General features: G+C 46.4%; 1 protein-coding gene across 1 annotated transcript in view; it reads left to right on the top strand.

The window, feature by feature from the left end:
- Positions 1-17719, top strand: part of LOC138468303 (zinc finger protein 318-like) — a 768785-nt gene that overhangs the window by 600227 nt on the left and 150839 nt on the right. The window lies entirely within an intron of this gene.

Genomic DNA, 17719 nt, shown 5'->3' with positions numbered 1-17719 from the left:
TGAGAAATATTTTGGGACCACTAAACCCACTAAAGACTGGGGCAGGATGGGCCAGTACAGACTTTTGAACTCTGCATCCGTTTCAGCTTGTTTGCAGATAAAGCAATCTGTAAACTGACAGTCTCAGCCAGCCTGTGAACACCTGTGTTGCTTTGAAAGGAAACCTACTGGTGCATGCTGTGCCTGCAGCCAAAACAAATGATAAGCTCCCTGTGGGTTAATGCAGATTCTTAGAATCCAAGATGGTGGAACCTGAGAAAATGCCCTGGTCCACGAATCGACATCCACAACAGGGTGTAAACCAATCACCCCTGAATGATGATGGACTATGCACACCTGTTGGAAAAGTATAAAGGTCACATTAGCAATACAAATGTAGTGGGATTTGGAGCAAGCAGAGAGCAGAAGTCAGAGTCTTGCGAAAATAAAATAAGAACTTTGGAGGTGGCTGCAGGAGATTGGAGGTGGTGACTAGGAGTAGAGCAGAGGAGGAGAAGAGGTGATTGGGAGAAGGAAGGAGGATGCCAAGAGGAGATTTGGAGGAGGAAAGGAGCTGGATCAGCCAACTTTTTTAAGGAAGCTGAGGTGGTGAAGAGTTGACGAGGGACGGACAGAGCATAAGTGAAGAAAAAAGGGAGATGAACTGTGCTCCTAGGGTTTGGAGAGAGTTGTAGCCCAGTGGTTTGCGATGAGAAAAACACCTCTAGGATTGTATAGCGTTATACCCAAGATGATAGGAGAAGAAAATACTCCTAGACTTGGGGAGAATACACCACAGAGTTTGGGGAGGCGGGAAACTCCTGGAATCGGGCAAAGAGGCTGATCTGAAATCAGAGAAAGAGAACTTAGAGGCCGGAAAGGTCAAGGCCACCAAGTATAAAGAGACTGAGAAAAGTGGAAGGCGGTTAAAGAAATAAAAGGTGGACAGGTTGAGGACTGAAGGAGGCTTGAGTGAAATATGAAGCATTGAGGGGTCAACAAGAGTTAGACCTAGGAAAGGCAGCCAGGGGTGAGGCTAGGGAGTGACCAGCAATCCCTGGGGGTGAGCGGGTCAGGGGGCCGTGAAGTCCTTCCCTGAGAAACACCAGCCAACCTTTCAGAAACTGGACAGCGGCAAGCCAGACTGTCCAGGGCAGCTAAAGCCTTGCTGGGAAATTGGGGCTTGTTTGTGGACTTTTTCATGTGGGCTTAGAAGGAAAAGACCACCTTAAGAGGACTTGTGGGAAAAACTGTAAAGACTACACGGGGGTTTACAAGCGACAGCCATCCCTGTGGGTTGCCGGGCAGGGTGAAGCAGATATGGAGACTATTAAGAAAGTGACTTCTTTCATTTCCTCCCAGGAGGAGCCATCTTGAAACTTGTTTTGTGCTGATTCAACTTTATCAAGAAAGTTGTACAGTTTTATGGTAAACCTCAAGCGTTTTTTCTTGACCACTGTAAAACCCCTTTACACTTTCATTCTGTATCCGAGTCTCATTGGTTCCCATTCCGCCTTGTGACACTATGTACTGTGCAGTAGTACAATTCAGCCTTGCAAGCACTCCTCAATTTAGCGTGTTGTCACAGTAGTGCGAACTTGGAGCAACAGTACAGTGTGCCTTACTTGGTTTTCTTATGGAGCAAGACAATCCAAGTCACAATATGGTTAATCCTAAAGCTTTTGTCAGGGATAAGTGTTGTGGAAGGAATTAATTCAAATCTATCTCCTTACTTGGAGCATGTCTAATTTGCAACCTCTATAAATAGCTTCCCAAATTCTATCTCCATATTATTAAGCTATTTTGTTAGAATTGTTCTTCACTAAGCAGGTATCTCTAATCTAGAATTATCAAAATAATCAGGATGAGAGATCCTATCGACAAGATGTGTGGTGCTGAACAAATCAATTTATTTCAGGATCCCATATTTTCTTCTTAACTAGTTTCGATGAGCGCGAAAGTGAATGATGATGGACGACAGACGGGTGTAATCATTTACAGTGGGAATACAAGGTAAGTATCAACCTCTTGGTTGTTGAGGTCAAAAGACTCCACATAATTGCACAAACACTTATGACAGTCTGGAGGACTTGTCTTTCAACAAAAAGTGCACCCAGGACTGAAAGTGGGCCAGGGCGTAGTAAACACAGGGTGTACACAACACTATCTACAAGAACATAAACAAAGAAGGGTTTTCTGTTGTGTCACAGGGGATCGACACGGGTGTGTTTCGGCCATAGGAGGCTGGATTGTAGCCTGGTTGGAGGTTGGCCTTCATCAGGATGAACACCACTTGATGGTGCTGTCCATGGTATCTGTGGATAAATGAGGCTTGTCAGGATCTCGGGATATAATTCAGCCTCCTATGGCCGAAACACACCCGTGTCGGTCCCCCGTGACACAACAGAAAACCCTTCTTTGTTTATTTTCTTGTAGATAGTGTTGTGTACATCCTGTGTTTACTATGCCCTGGACCACTTTCAGTCCCGGGTGTACTTTTTGTTGAAATAGAAGTCCTCCAGACTGTCATATGTGTTTGTGCAATTAGGTGGAGTCTTTTGACCTCAACAACCAAGAGGTTGATAGTTACCTTGTATTCCCACTGTAAATGATTACACCTGTCCGTCGTCCATCATTCACTTTTGTGCTTATCGAAAGTTGTGTAAACTAAGTAAGAAAATGTGTTCCTGAAATTGATTTGTTCAGCACCACACATCTTGTCGACAGGGTCTCTCATCCTGATTATTTTGATAATTCTATATGTACCCCCCTGGGTATATCAAGACTCTGCCAGGTGCCCATATATTAACTAGGTATCTCTAATCTAACACCCTCTGGTGTACTATCCTACCCCACAATTCTGGGACAAGAAACTAGTAGTAGGAGTCAATATTTTGTTTTATATGAAGAAAATCACTTAAAGTGGCGATCCCTCATTTCATGGTGGGAAAGTCAACCTGCCTATGAAATTCTCATAGTCAAATATACACACATTCTATGAACATGTCTAGATAAAACAATACAATCAGGGTTTGAAATTAGGATTCAATGGCAGTAGCTAAAACCAGCTTCTGGGTGCCTGGCATCACCCACTAGGCAGGAACTACTGCTCAGAAACAAGGGTTGAGGATACAGAGCACTGCAAATCTAGCTTCTACAGGAGAGACAAACTTGAAACTTTTGCACACGGAATACGTAGATTTTTTTTTTCTCAAAACGAATGGGAGATTTGTTTGGATTTCGTACAGATTAAAATTTCAAATCAACCTCACATTGTGTCGTTATAGTGTACAAGGGGGGTGGGGGTGTACTCCGCACCAGTGTTCATTATAATGGCTTCGGGAGTTGCAGGGATGTACCCCGCGCTCGAGAGGATAATGTTTTTTTTTAAAAAAAGAAAAAAAGCAAAAGGGAAGGGAACCAGCATTGCAGAGGGATGGAGGATCGGCGCACACAGCGAGGTGTGCTGCCAACTGGTAAGTGTGAGTGAGTGAGTGGGGGGGGGGCGGGTTGCCAGGAATGTCTACGAGAGAAAACAAAACAAGTATAATTTTCATTCCAATAACTTTCGTTTTTTCTTCCGCTGACATTCCTCTTGCGATCAACTCATGAACAACCTTTGCACACTATGTATGATCCATTATATTTTGATGTGTACTAGATGTCTCCCAATTCCTCATCAATATCCTCAAGTGCACAGTTATTGTCATGTATTAATTTTTGTACGGCAACATTCGGCCTGGTGAGCCCATCGTAGCTCCTAGTAGCTGTCTGTTTCAATCACACCAGGCTATTCTGGGCTGTAAGCAGGAGCTAAATAGCTCTCTGCAATTTCGAACCCTGGCAATTCACATTTCCTTACGTTCCATTTGCCTGCTAATATAGGTCATGCTTTCGCTACATATGTACAGCATAAATCACTTCATTTATTTGCTCCAGTATCAAAAACAAGTATTGGTATCCGAGAAATTCTACACAGAAAAATATATGTACTAGATATTTCACATTAGCAATGTGTTCCCATGTGCAATGTGATATATTATGACATTTATAACGCACCTGTACACAAGTTTCTAGCATATGTGATTAGTTTCTAGGATAGGCGTGTAAATGCAGTAAATGCTCTGGTGTGTCACATCTCCATCTACAGGTTTGTGTTTATGAAAGCTGTGCTACCAATTTAAATGCACAGAATATTGATTGAGCCACACTAAGTATATAACCTAGATTTTCTGAAAGGACAATACTACTCCTCCTTCCCCTCCGGGTCCCATTCTCTAAACTGTTTTGGTGTATCTGATTTGGGGTTCTGTTACTTCAACACTCTGTCATTGGTGACATTTTAAGGTTTCTTGGAAATTGTGTGATTCTCTATGGAAGTGGTTGAACTAAGCTTCTTTTCCTCGCAAAATCCTTTTTTAAATTACTAGTTTTTCACAGGTCACAATTTATCAATCAATTGTGGAAATTGTACACCCTTTCACAAATCTAGTGTCGATAAAACATGCAGTATTCAAGCGATTTACAAAATGCTGCAGTCTGTGTTGGTGACTATCATCTGTTCTACACTGTGCCCACATGTATTGCTCTTCCCGAAAAGTGCATGGAACAACCATAAATCACCAATGCAATTATAGAGCAAATACTTTGAACCATAAACAGACACAATAACTCACAGCCATGCACTCTTTAGAAGATAATCAGCTCTTTACGGCTATTTATTCAAAGCTTACAAATACATGGAAATGACTCATAAAAATAATAAGGACATAGATCACAGAAGAAGTAAAGAAGTCAAAAAGAAATGCATCACTGTGAGCGTAACAGGATTCCTCATCTCGTCCAGAAGCGGCTGGAAGACCCCGGGAACAGCCAGGCCGAGAGCACCACAGCTCACAGGAAGGCCGGACGTTAAGCATCCTTCTCCGGCTGAAGTCTCACCTGACCACCTCCGGGTTTCCGCATATATACACACTCCACAAAGGGGAGTTAATTCTCGAACATTCTGGAAATTGCACTTGCGCAGTTGAGGAACAGCCGTCGGTTGCCAGCTGGGTCAATCGAGAGTTCCCCCAAGAAGCGCAGTGCCTCCCTTCTCTAAAAACACGCTCCACAGAGAACAGTAGCAAGCCATAACAACGTTAGCTTTCCCAGCAGAAATGGCCTTGACTGCATACCAGGTTTGGAAAAGCATGTTTTCTCAGCACTGTGACTCTAACACTCTGCAAAAATGTGTGCAGCGTTTCACTGCGGTATGAAGTAAATATCCAACATGGCTCCGAGCACTCCCAGAATGCATTGTGCATCCGTGCCATTTTGGATCAAGCATAAGTCAAGCATAACACCACCGCACAGAGAAAGGCAGAAAAATGCTATTTGTTCTTAGTTAAATGTAATCTCACTCAGCGTTGAATACAGTGAAAGTAGGATATTTTTCACACTTAAAAGTTCCTGATAGCATTCTGTTGGTGACAATTTATCAGCCGTTGAGAGCGGTGTTCACAAAAAATGCTATTTGTTCTACAATAAATGAGATGTCGCTTGTCTCATATTTTGAGAAAGCAATTGTTGCATTTCATACTAAAATGTTAAAACATTCTATTTGGAATGAGCCCTGCTGAGTGTCATTCCCTTCCAGTCCATCAACTCCTGGGACTAAGCACCAACGTGGTTCTATATGGCCTTTATGTAATTATATTGGGGGATTTCCATAGTCACTTTTGATTATTTTGCATAAATCACAGCCAGCATGCACCCCCAGTTTTCAAATATCAGTCATCTAGGCCCCTTCTGGTCTCGTTTTTCTGCCTGTGGGAAATCGGGCCTACCTCAGGTAAAATCTACTTCAAGCTCCCTCATGGACAAGGCCCAATCATCTTCAGTATCCAAGCTCAGCACTCATCTGTTTGGAACAGGTGTTGCCTTTTTGATCCCAGATGTCTTCTTCTCTGTGTTTCTATGTATAATGCATAACATTCCCAAACTGTCATACCGACAAAGCACTTTTTTGATTGGTGGATTTAGCCAATTGCTTTGGCTGACACCCCTTCAATATGCCCCTTTTTTAAAAAATAGGTTCACCATGTTTCTGCAATGTGACCTAATGGAGCTGTACACTTTGGACTTGTGTGATATTGTATCCCATATTTCATTGTGGCAACATGACATCAAAGAATTATGGATTTCTAAACCCCATGACCAACAGGTCTTCATATTTATGATTGTATTAATAATTATCGCGCAATGTCAGAAGTTGTCCTTTTTCAAAAATACTTGGACAATACAAACATACTTTCCAAACCATGTTTTGGCATTTTACATACATTTCAAACGCTGAGTTTAGTTTCTTGAATTGTGAATGTGAAACCTTGTGCTAGCAGGAGGAATCCTGTGCACATGCCTGAGGCCCTTTTTGTAAATCTTTAAGTCCATGATTGATATGGGTAGCTAACAGGCTTCTGTTGTTTCCAAAGCCTTTCATTAACCCCAGAGGTTGGATTTTTGTGGAAGGTCTTCAGAGGTTTTCAATTTTAAAAGCAATCTTCCATTGAAGTACTGGAGTTGGGTTTCAGGGCTGGTCATTGTGCAATCAGTCCAGACTACTGTTTGAGTCCTACTTGCAATGTTTTCCAATGTATTTCTCCTAATATTTCTCTTGATATGAGCCCATGTCGGTGGAGACATCCGATTACTCGTATGCTCTAAACCTATGGGTCGTTGTTATGGGGCATTTAAGGCCTTGCCTATAGGCAAAATATGTAGGGCTAACAGAAATTAGCCTGTCGGGTTCCCTGGAAGAATCTGTAAAACCAGCATTGCCAAAGCCGAATTAGAAGACCAATCTTGCCATGCAGATTTAAACCAGAATATAATCCCTGGAACTATGAAACTAAATAGATTTACAGTAAGCTTCTATTTGCACTCATAGGTGAATTGCAATATTTTTGACATGAATTCATAAAAAAATCCACTCAGTTTTGACTACTGTTGGAAAAAACGCATGGTTCTCTGGCTTTCTCGCACTCTGCTCCCAGCTATTGGTATGGGGTGATGTTATATATTCTAAATAAAGTACTGCTCTGCATTTCGCAGACTCCATATTTTTTGTATACTGTACGAAAACCCTGAGATACTTTACCAAACTTTACAGAGAACTAGACTTTCCATTACTCTTTTGAGAAAAGTACACCAGATTATAAGCACAGCAAGGCACCATTCCGGCACCTCTTGCTTTAGGTTCAGCCAGTCTCTGTCTATTAATGGACTCAACATTACTTCTTGCAAACATATTCATTTCACCCCTTAAACACCACAAGGGACTGCACTCCCTTCAGGTTCCTTAGCAGACTGCAATATAGGGGGTTATTGACTCCTATCTTCCCATTCCATTGCTAGTGTTTGATTGGTTTCTTGTAACCCATGCAAAGAGCCTTCAAGTCCTCAAGATCTGTTCGACAGCTCACCTCCATATAGTATTCTGCTCAATTTCATTCCTAGTTTGCCATCCTGCAATCCTTCCTTCTCTACTGGATGTGAATTTGTTTATAAATCTTGTTGTTGCTTTAAGAATTTTAGAATGGGCTCTGCTTGCCGTAACCCCTCACAGGAATGCCCTTGTCAATATAACATCACCCACAATTTGCTACTGTTCATTTTGCATATATGCATGTAAGGAACATACTCCTACGTCCCGTCCCCTTTCTGCATGGGGCGTCCCTCGCTAGGGATGGAATCCTTTTCTCCTGAGGAAAAAAAATCTTTATCCCTTTAAATGTAGTCAAGTATGGGGGTGTGGCTCTTGGAGCATGCAATCCCTTGACTCCGCCGTCCAGTGCCACACATCAGTCCTTTTTTTTTTTTTTCTTTTTCGTATCGATGGAAGCAGACCTGCTTCACCTACGCTGTGGTTGAGGCCCTTTTTGCTCCTCATAATTCCACACATTTTCTTCGGTCTTCCCCTGTGATCCCGGTCCCAATTTTTCTTTAGTCCATGCTAATAGTTTAATTTTCACTGGCCTCCGGTGCCTACCCCTCTCCCGGCAGATGTAGGCCCAGGCGGGCTTTAGAAGGTGCCGTTCCTGTGACGGATCCTTTCTGACATCGGGCCCACAGGCACTCTGCCTCCGCTGCCTAGGAGAAGACCATTGCTGGGATGCTGTTCAGCGTCCAACACCTTTACTCCCTGGTCACTTAAGAACTGGCACCATAGCTGGAGGGAGCTGTTTTCCAGGTCGCCCCCAGAGCAGATCAAGGTATGTGCCCAGGAAGACAAAGGCCAAGGTAGGTATTCTGTTCTCCAAAGCACCCTGCAAAGGCAATTCCTTCCCTGGGAATCAGCCAAGTGAGAGGGGCCAGTGAGGCCCCGTCACCAACCAGGGCACCAAGGCTCAGCAAGCTATCGGCCGAGGGGTCCACAGATCCTCTCGGTCCCAAAGCTGTGGGGCAAGTCAGCTCTAATACCCTTAAATCTTCCAGCAGGTTCTGCCCTGCTACCAGGCCTATGTCCTAGGGGACGCCTTAACGCAGCAACACTACCGGCTCTATGTCCGAGGGCGATCAGCCTACCAGGCAAGTGCCTGAGGCGCACAAGAGGTATTAACTTGCACAAAGTAGTAAACAGGTGGAGGCCAGATCCAGTAAAGTGTCAGACACGGGTGTGTCGGGCCAAGACAAAATGGCGGTGAAGCTTGACAAAGTGGCAGCACGTGAGGTGTCACACCACTCGGATCATCATCAGAAACTGTACTTCGAAGGGATTGTGTCCTCGACGTATTCCTTATCTTAGATATCTCCTTCCAGCTCTGCTGGCCTCGGAAAATTTTTCTCTAGAGGGTATCGACGTCATCCTGCCTATAAAGGCCGCGCGCAGCGTCCATTGCTCAGTTCCGTTTTTCCGTGCTTACTCAGTGCTTCGGAATACCGTTGCTCAGTTTTGTCAGGTTAATCCTATTTACCTCGAGATATTCGATCCGTATTCAATGGCTTCTTCGTCGGAACTGACAACTCCTCGGTCCGGCTTCAAAAAATGCCGAGATTGTGGGAAAAAGATGTCGCTGACTGACCCTCACAGAGTTTGTCTGTGGTGTTTGGGAGCTGAACACCATTGTTCGGAGTGCGAGGACTGTATGTCCATGACAGCTAAGGCCCTGAAGGAGCGTAGGGGAAAGCTGGAGAAAGGTAAGACTTTTAAAGCTTCTTCTTCCTCGACGAAGTCGAGACATTTGTCTCCTCGTCACCATTCGCGCTCCAGGTCTCGGAGTGGGTCCCATCACTCCTCGAGATCGAAGCACTCGAAGAGGAGACGTCGAAGATCCCCTTCTCCGTCTTCCTCTTCCTCTGTTTCTCCAAAGAGAATCCCTTGCCCCACGAAACATAGTTCCCGGGCTGAATGGGAGGAATTCCGCAAAAATATGATGTGCGTCTTCGAGAAAGTGGCCTCGACCCCCTCGAAGACTGCCGAGAGCGATGCTCTGGTCGAAAGACCCAAAGGTCAAAAACGCCGCGAGTCGCAGTACCCGGTGAAGGAAACTTCTCGAGCGCGTCTCGAACCCTCGAGTAAGGCTATGACCTCAAAACCTTCTTCGAAGGTTCCGTCGACGCCGAGGTCGGTGTCTTCGACGCCGTTGTCGAAGGGACCTTCGACACACGGGTCTGTCGACTCGACGACATCTTCGACACCGGCGTCGACGCCAAGAAAAGTCACTGTTACTACACACCCAGTGGCTATCCCCAGGTCCTCAATGACGATGGCGTCGAGGTTGTCGACTTCCTCGAGCAGAATCCCAATTCTGTCGAGGTCATCGAGGCCTCCGCCTTTGTTTTCGACGCCACGCCCGAAGCCGTCGGCATCGACGTTTTCGAGGCCGATTATGACAAGTTTGGCACCCTCTGCCTTGGAGATGGGGTTTACACCCTTTATGAGTTCAGAACAATTGAGAACTATGCCCTCAATCATGGAAGAGGGTGAATTGTCTGAACAAGAAGACACATTTGAGTTGCAGGGACCTGCAACCCCAGTTAGAGAGGAATTATCCTCTGAAGAACGCAGGTTAAAGGATCTTCATGATTCCTTTCATGAGGCAAGTGGGTTGGACACTTCCCCTGAGGTGGAGTTTGCTAGGCCAGACCAGGGGGGAGCATGCTGAAACCCCCTATAGAGCCTTAATGGCCAGGATCACAGAGTTTATGGGGTGGTCTGCACCTTCAGTCTTTCCAACAAGATGACCTCACGGACATTCTTGACAAAGGCCCACAGGAGGATCCTGTAGTGCCCTTTCATAAAGCTCTTCAGAGGAAGATTATGACAAACTGGGAAACCCCAGATGTCGTCCCGGCAGTAAATAAAAAACTGTCTACAAAATACAGGGTATCTTCTGCAGACCCAGAGTTTTTGTCAAAACACCCATCCCCAGAAAGTCTGGTGGTACAGGCAGCATCTTCTACTGATGTCAAGACTGCTTACCCTACCGTCCCACAGGACAGGGACGATTTAAAATATGATGCTATGGCAAAGAAAGTTTTTTCGGCATGTAGCATGGCGTTAAAATCTGTTAATGCTACTTGCACCCTTGCTAGATTCAGCCATACACTTTGGGAGTGTGCTTCTACAGCGGCTGACTGCATTCCGGAGGGAGAAGAAAGGGAGGCGTTCCTGAATATCATACAGGACGGTAAAGACGCTATGTGCGAATCCCTCCAGACGGGCATTGATTCGGATGACAGTATCAGCAGAGCAATGGCGGCAAGTACAACAACCAGGAGATTCGCTTGGTTGTGAAAGTCTGGTTTTGCCCCAGATGTGCAAGCCAGGCTCTTGAACATGCCATTCGATGGCTCTTCTTTGTTCGGGAAAAAGGCGGATGACAGTTTAGAGAAACTACAAACTTCAAAAGCAGCAGCAAAATCCCTAGGCGATGCAATCCGTCAGACACCTTTTCTTCCCACAGGAACCTCTGCGAGGGGCAAGTCCTTTCGCTTCTACTACGCATTCAGAAGAGGTAGAGGACGACCGGCTCAAAGGGGACAAAGAAGAACTACCCGAGGTGGACGGGGTAGATGTTCAAAAGCCGCAGCAACAGCAGGTGCCTCTTTACCATCGGCATCTGCATCATCCGCCCCAAAACCACTCTGAGGACTTCCCTCACAGGACACCTGTAGGAGGCAGGTTGACTCAACATCTGGCGGAATGGCAGGCTATCACGTCAGATGCTTGGGCATTGGAAACAGTTGCCCAAGGTTACTGCCTGCCTCTCCTACGCATACCTCAGAGTCATCCACCGGGGATCAGCTCTCAGAAAGCTCCAGATCCACTCCTCTTGCAGGAAATTTTGGACCTGCTAGAGAAAGGTGCCATAGAACCGGTACCTGTAGCGGAGAGGAACAAGGGCTGGTACTCCCCTTACTTTCTCATTCCAAAGAAAGATGGAGGACTGAGACCCATCTTGGACTTGCGAGAATTGAACACATTCCTCAGGACGCTTATTTCCATGTGCCTATCCATCTCAAACACAGGAAATACCTGAGGTTCGCAATTGGCAACTCTCATTATCAATTTCGAGTGCTGCCATTTGGGCTGACCTCCGCCCCGAGGGTCTTCACCAAGTTAATGTCGGTAGTGGCGGCAAGTCTAAGGAGGGAAGGGATTCACGTCTACCCCTACCTGGACGATTGGTTGATCAGGGCTGTATCTTCGGAACAAGCTCAGATCCAGCTAAATCACGTTTGCCACTGCCTTCACAGACTGCGCTTCTCCCTCAATTTAAAGAAGTCACAAATGATACCATCGCAGAGACTCCAGTTCATAGGAGCGATCCTGGACACTTCCCTCGGAAAAGCCTCGCCACCAGAGGTGAGGCCTCAAGATATTCTACAGATGGTTACCAAGTTCCAAGATGCCCAACGTCTCCCAGCCTTCGACTTTTTGAGGTTGCTAGGCCTCATGGCATCCTGCATTTTCCTAGTGCCAGAGGCTCGCCTGAGAATGAGATCCCTCCAGTGGACACTGAGGACTCAGTGGTCACAATTCTCAGGGAGAATGACGGATCTTCTTCAGGTTCCCGACAGGGTGGCTCGAGACCTTCAGTGGTGGGCCTGTCAGGAGAACATTCTGAAAGGAGAACAGTTTTGGCAACCCTGGCCGGAGATAACAGTAGTCACGGATGCCTCACTCACGGGGTGGGGAGCCCACGCCAACGACTTGACCATCAGCGGTCGTTGGTCTCCATCGGAGTCCATACTACATATCAACCTGTTAGAGCTGAGAGCCATCAGACTTGCGCTGAAGGCGTTCCTGCCAGCTGTACGAGGGAAAAATGTCCTGATAATGACGGTGTCATGAGCACTGCTCCCGGGAAGCCAAGTCAAGCCCAGCATCCCCGGAAGCAGGCTCACGACCCTCGTCCCCGGCTCCAGCAAACCCCTATTGGGGCCCTTTGGATCATGTCCTGGCACCTCTGGCGCCAGGCTCATAAGGAACCTCAGTCCCGGCGCCGGGGAGGTAATTCTTGCACTGAACTGGGACTACTTTCTTACCTGGGTGGGGCTGGTGCCACTCCTTAGCTCTGGAACACAGGAACTCTTTTACCTGGGCGAGGCTGAGGAAGAAGACACCCAATCACTCCAACACTATTTAAACCACACCCGATTGGGAAAACGTGCTTCGCGTTATTCTGCATCTGCAGCAGGACGCTCACCGAGTCAGCTCCAGCATTCCAGTGACATCTCCAGCTTCAGCTCAGCAACCTGTGGAAGAAAGACACGAGAACTATACTTAGCATCCAGGAATCCAGACACCGGCAGAACCTGCAAGCAAAAGAAACATAAGGTTAGCAAGTTGCAACACGTTCGCAGCCGCACTCGCTTACCTGATCCATCTGTGCTTTCACGGATTCTTCGCGGCCTTCTCTTCAGCAGCCTAACGGCACCTGTAAAGACAAAGAACATTGTTAAGTAGGAATTGGGTGAAGGCGGCCGCATTTACTTTTCTTACCTGCTTTTGTGCGCGTATTACGATCTCTTCAACCGCAGCAGCCCGGCACCTGAAAACAAGAAAAGACATTTTTTAAGTGCCATTAAAAACTGCAAGAAAGCCTAACACTTACGTGTTTCCAAACGCCTGCAAGGTCCCGACACCTGCAAATAAGAAAAGAACATTGTTAGAGGTGCTATAATAAGGTCACAGATCATTATACTCACGTACTTCGCACGTGCAACGGCAACGGACGAACAACGCCCGCAACATCTCAAGACCTGAAAACAGAAAACGAGGGACATTATTGAGGTGTCATTGAAATTCCCATACTTACGTACAACCGCAAGTGTCGCGCTCTCAGTGACCACGCCCTTAGCATCCAGGCACCTGAAAAAGACAATGCAAAGACTTCATTAAAGGTGCCCATCTCTTCAAGACTATAAACTCTTTATACCTACTGGCATCCGCTCGTGCAGTAACGGCGGCATCACCTTTTGGCATCTCAGCACCTGTGCCACTTCTAAGGCCACAAAAGACTTTGAGGACCTCCAGTGACGTAACTGGAACCTACGCACCCCTGCATAAGTCGCAGGATGGAGAGCCCAGCATTTATACGCCTAGGGTGAGAGCTCACCAGGACATTGGACTTTCGGAGAGTTGGCGATTAGTGAGGAGGAAGTCCAGCCAAACGGTCATTAACTCTTTTTTCTTCCGCCTGCAGAAACCTTACCCTGCAAGCAAGACGGTCAGTAAGAGGAAGCCCAGTCCAGAGAGTCATCCGAGCTCTACGCTTCCCAATTGAAGAGACTATAACAGTTCAGCCGGGACCAGCGCCTCCGTGGGAATCAGGTGAGCGTTACAGACGGACAACACGGTGGCCATGCATTACCTCAACAAAAGAGGCGGCGTAGGATCACTACCCCTGTGCAGAGAGGCGATGCAGCTCCTGGTTTTGGGCAATCCAAGAAGGAATCTCTCTATCGGCAGTTCACCTAGCCGGAGAGAAGAAATCGACAGCGGACACTCTGAGCAGGCAGAGCACAGTCTCCCACGAGTGGGAGCTAGCTCAGGAAGTCCTTCAAGAGATCTTCGCCCTTTGGGGAACCCCTCAGGTGGATCTGTTCGCCACCAGCCTCAACAGGAAATGCGATCTGTTATGCTCAAGGGAATTTCCCCCGAGAGGAGCTCTGGGAGACGCGTTCATAGTGGACTGGGAGTTTCCGCTTCTGTACGCGTTCCCACCGGTCCCTGTCATTCCTCAAATCATCAGGAGGTTGAGAAGATTCCGGAGAACCATGATCCTAATTGCCCCGGATTGGGCCAGGAGAACATGGTACCCGGATCTTCTAGACTTGTCCATCTGCCCTCCAATTCGACTACCACTCAGAGAGAACCTACTCTCACAGAAGGGAGGTCAGGTTCTCCATCCAGACATCAAAACCCTCAACCTTCACGCTTGGCTTCTGAAAGGCTAAGGTACAAGAATTGGGACCTCCCTGATGATGATATGGAGGTGTTGCTTTCGGCAAGGAGGCCAGCAACAAAGTCTTTATACCGCTGCCGTTGGAACAGATTTTGCAGCTGGTGTAGAGAACAGAATATCGACCCCTTTTCATGTCGTACACCAATGGTTTTGTCCTTCCTACTATATTTGGCGAATTCAGGCCTTCAAGTTGGCACCATTAAGGGCTATCTCGCAGCGCTATCCATCTTTAAGCGCACTTCGGAAGAACCATCCTATTTCAAGTTACCCTTGGTAATACAGTTTCTAAAGGGGTTAACCAATGTTTATCCTCCAAGACCATTCCAAGTTCCCCTATGGGATTTAAACTTAGTCCTAACTTTCCTGATGGGCACACCTTTCGAACCACTCCATTCTTGTTCGTTAAGATTCCTTACCCTTACAACTGTTTTATTAATAGCACTTACATCTGCTAGAAGGGTGAGCGAATTACAAGCTCTTTCTTGTAAACCCCCTCATACAATCTTTCACAAAGACAAAGTTGTCCTGCAAGTGAAGCCTAATTTCCTCCCAAAGGTGGTTTCTGAATTCCATATCACTCAGAAGATTACCCTACCATCTTTTTATCCTCCTCTTCATCCGGGGAAAGAGGAAGAGAGGTTACACAGGCTAGACCCTAGGAGGGCTTTAAGTTTTTACATCAGTAGACTAGCCAGGATAAGACAGGCAGACCAGCTGTTTGTAGGTTACACATGTCACAAGCTGGGGTTACCAATAACTAAGCAGACCATTTCCAGATGGATCATTCTAGCCATTCTGGAATGTTATAAACTGGCAGGGAAAGAGCCCCCTCAAAACCTTAGGGCTCATTCGACCAGAGGTATTGCAGCTTCATCGGCCCTCAGAAGAGGTGTGCCGGTTAAAGACATCTGTGCGGCCGCTACATGGTCCTCTATCCATACCTTTACACGATTTTACAACTTGGATTCCTCCTTCAGTCAAGAGACTAGGTTTGGAAGGGTTGTACTGCACTCTATTCATCAATAGAAGACCGCGTGAAGTCAGTACTCCCTCCTCCAATGATAGAATACTGCTATGGGAGCCTATCTAAGATAAGGAATACGTCGGAGGACACAATCCCTTCGAAGAACAAGTTACTTCTTACCTTGTAACGTTCTTTCGACGGGATGTTCCTCCGACGTATTCCTTATCGACCCTCCCATCCATCCCCGCAGTTCTACTTCCCTTGTTGTTGCAGCTTACGCTCCTTCAGGGTGATTAGTCTAGTCCAGAACGAATTATTGTGGGCTACAAAACGGAACTGAGCAACGGACGCTGCGCGCGGCCTTTATAGGCAGGAAGACGTTGACGTAGATACGGCGGCTGTCGAGGGACATCGACTCGGAGGACGTCGACGCGCAGCGCCCTCTAGAGAAAAATTTTCCGAGGCCAGCAGAGCTGGAAGGAGATATCTAAGATAAGGAATACGTCGGAGGAACATCCCGTCGAAAGAACGTTACAAGGTAAGAAGTAACTTGTTCTTCTTGCCTAGAAAAGGTAACATGTACAAACTGTGCAATATAATGGGCTTCTATCGTTCGCGCTGGAATCGCTCCATCGGCAGCAATCACTACTTTCGGAACAAACGTGGGAGGCACCTCCCTCATAGGTAATTGCAAAGTAGGGGATTCTACATCTGTTTGTCTATTAAGCAACAAAGCCAAATCAAGAAAAAAAGCAGTTGTTCCGGTGTCTGGCGAAAATGCTCTTTTATAAAACCGCCTTCTTCATGCATTCATCCTGTAAATATTCCACCATAACCTGTAACACCTTTCTTTGCATTTCTGGTGTGTATTGACTAAACGTATCATGCACTTCAATCGGGGAAATGGCGGCATCTGTAATCCATCTAAGCACATCTCGCGTACACATTCGCATCTCTTCACTAACAGGTTTCAGCGGCGGAAGAAATCGTTTCTGGACATGACATATGCGGTTCACACGTACTCATTATCTCTTTATGCAACCGATCAAGTTCTCGCTTAAACACAAATATTTGCCTTACATGTTCTCGTATTTTCGCCGCATTATCTCGCAAATTGGAAAGGACAAACCAATCGCGCAACTCTTGCGGTACCAAGGTATTAGTCAAGACACTCCATACTTTAACAAGGTAATCTCCCATACATTCTAACAATACCTGCTGTTCACCATGGCCTCTATGATCGGATATGGAACTTTGCACAGCCACTTCATTGCCATCATCAATATATGTCTCATCCCACTGTTTCTGTTCGTCTTTTCGTTCCTTGCTAATCGTACTACGAGTCAGTCTAATACTTCCTCTTTCAGGCCCCATTGTTGCAGAACTGCCAGCTAAAGTGTATAACTCATGCTCTGAAGGAGGTGGAATAAATTATGTCATGGTCTCAGATGGGACGGCTATGCAAGTGCAGATGGAAGCGTGGGAATAGCAACAGGAGGAGATACATAGGGAGGCGGTGCAACTGGGTCAGTGCTTGGATGATCATTTCTTCGCTCATTTAGTATCTTATTTATCAGTTTGTCTGATCTATGCAAATCTTGTGAAGGATATATTTTCTTTGTCTAATTGGAAGGCCCTATCCATATTCCTAATGGCTTCTGTCTGCTTCTGCTGATCATGCTCTAGCGCTTTCTCAACGGTTGATTTATGTCTACGTGCGTTTTTCTCTCTACTTTTCAAGCGTTGATTTGCTTCCTTCCTCCAGTCCCTTACAATGTTGAATGCTGCAGGTATGGCCTTTTTCCATAGCAAAACTGATTCTAAATGTTCAATACGCGCTAGTTCGAAGCTCCCATTATTCGGCCACTGAAGGTCTGATACACGTCTGGCCTGCCTATGCCAAACCGCATTAAACACTATTGCCCCTATTCCGTATTTAATGTACATAACATATGCTGGCGACCCCACGGGTGGCGCGGCCTGGCCAGTTTCCAAAGCCGTCTACCGCAGTGAAAAAATCGCACTAAACAGGAAGACAATTTCCCATGCATGGTTAACTCTTACCTCTTCCACCTGGACGTTTGTACTTGCAAGTGCAACACTCAATCAATATCAGGACGTTTAAGAATCGGTGCACGACTCACCTGATCAAACAATCAATTCGGGATCGGCTTTGTACAGATCTGCGGAGGAGTCTCTAATCACTTCTGCAGGGGTGCCCCGAACACCTTCCGATCCCGGTCCGACAGATTCGCCCTCAGCTCGTCCTTGTCTTCAACATACGCAATTCAACATCACGGGGAGGGTCCCTATTTGGGCGCCA

Source organism: Ambystoma mexicanum, chromosome 4q (assembly GCF_040938575.1).
Source record: "Ambystoma mexicanum isolate Mex_15411 chromosome 4q, UKY_AmexF1_1, whole genome shotgun sequence".
NCBI lineage: Eukaryota > Metazoa > Chordata > Amphibia > Caudata > Ambystomatidae > Ambystoma > Ambystoma mexicanum.
The sequence above is the reverse complement of the archived record's forward strand: the minus strand, read 5'-3'. Positions and strand labels throughout refer to the sequence as shown.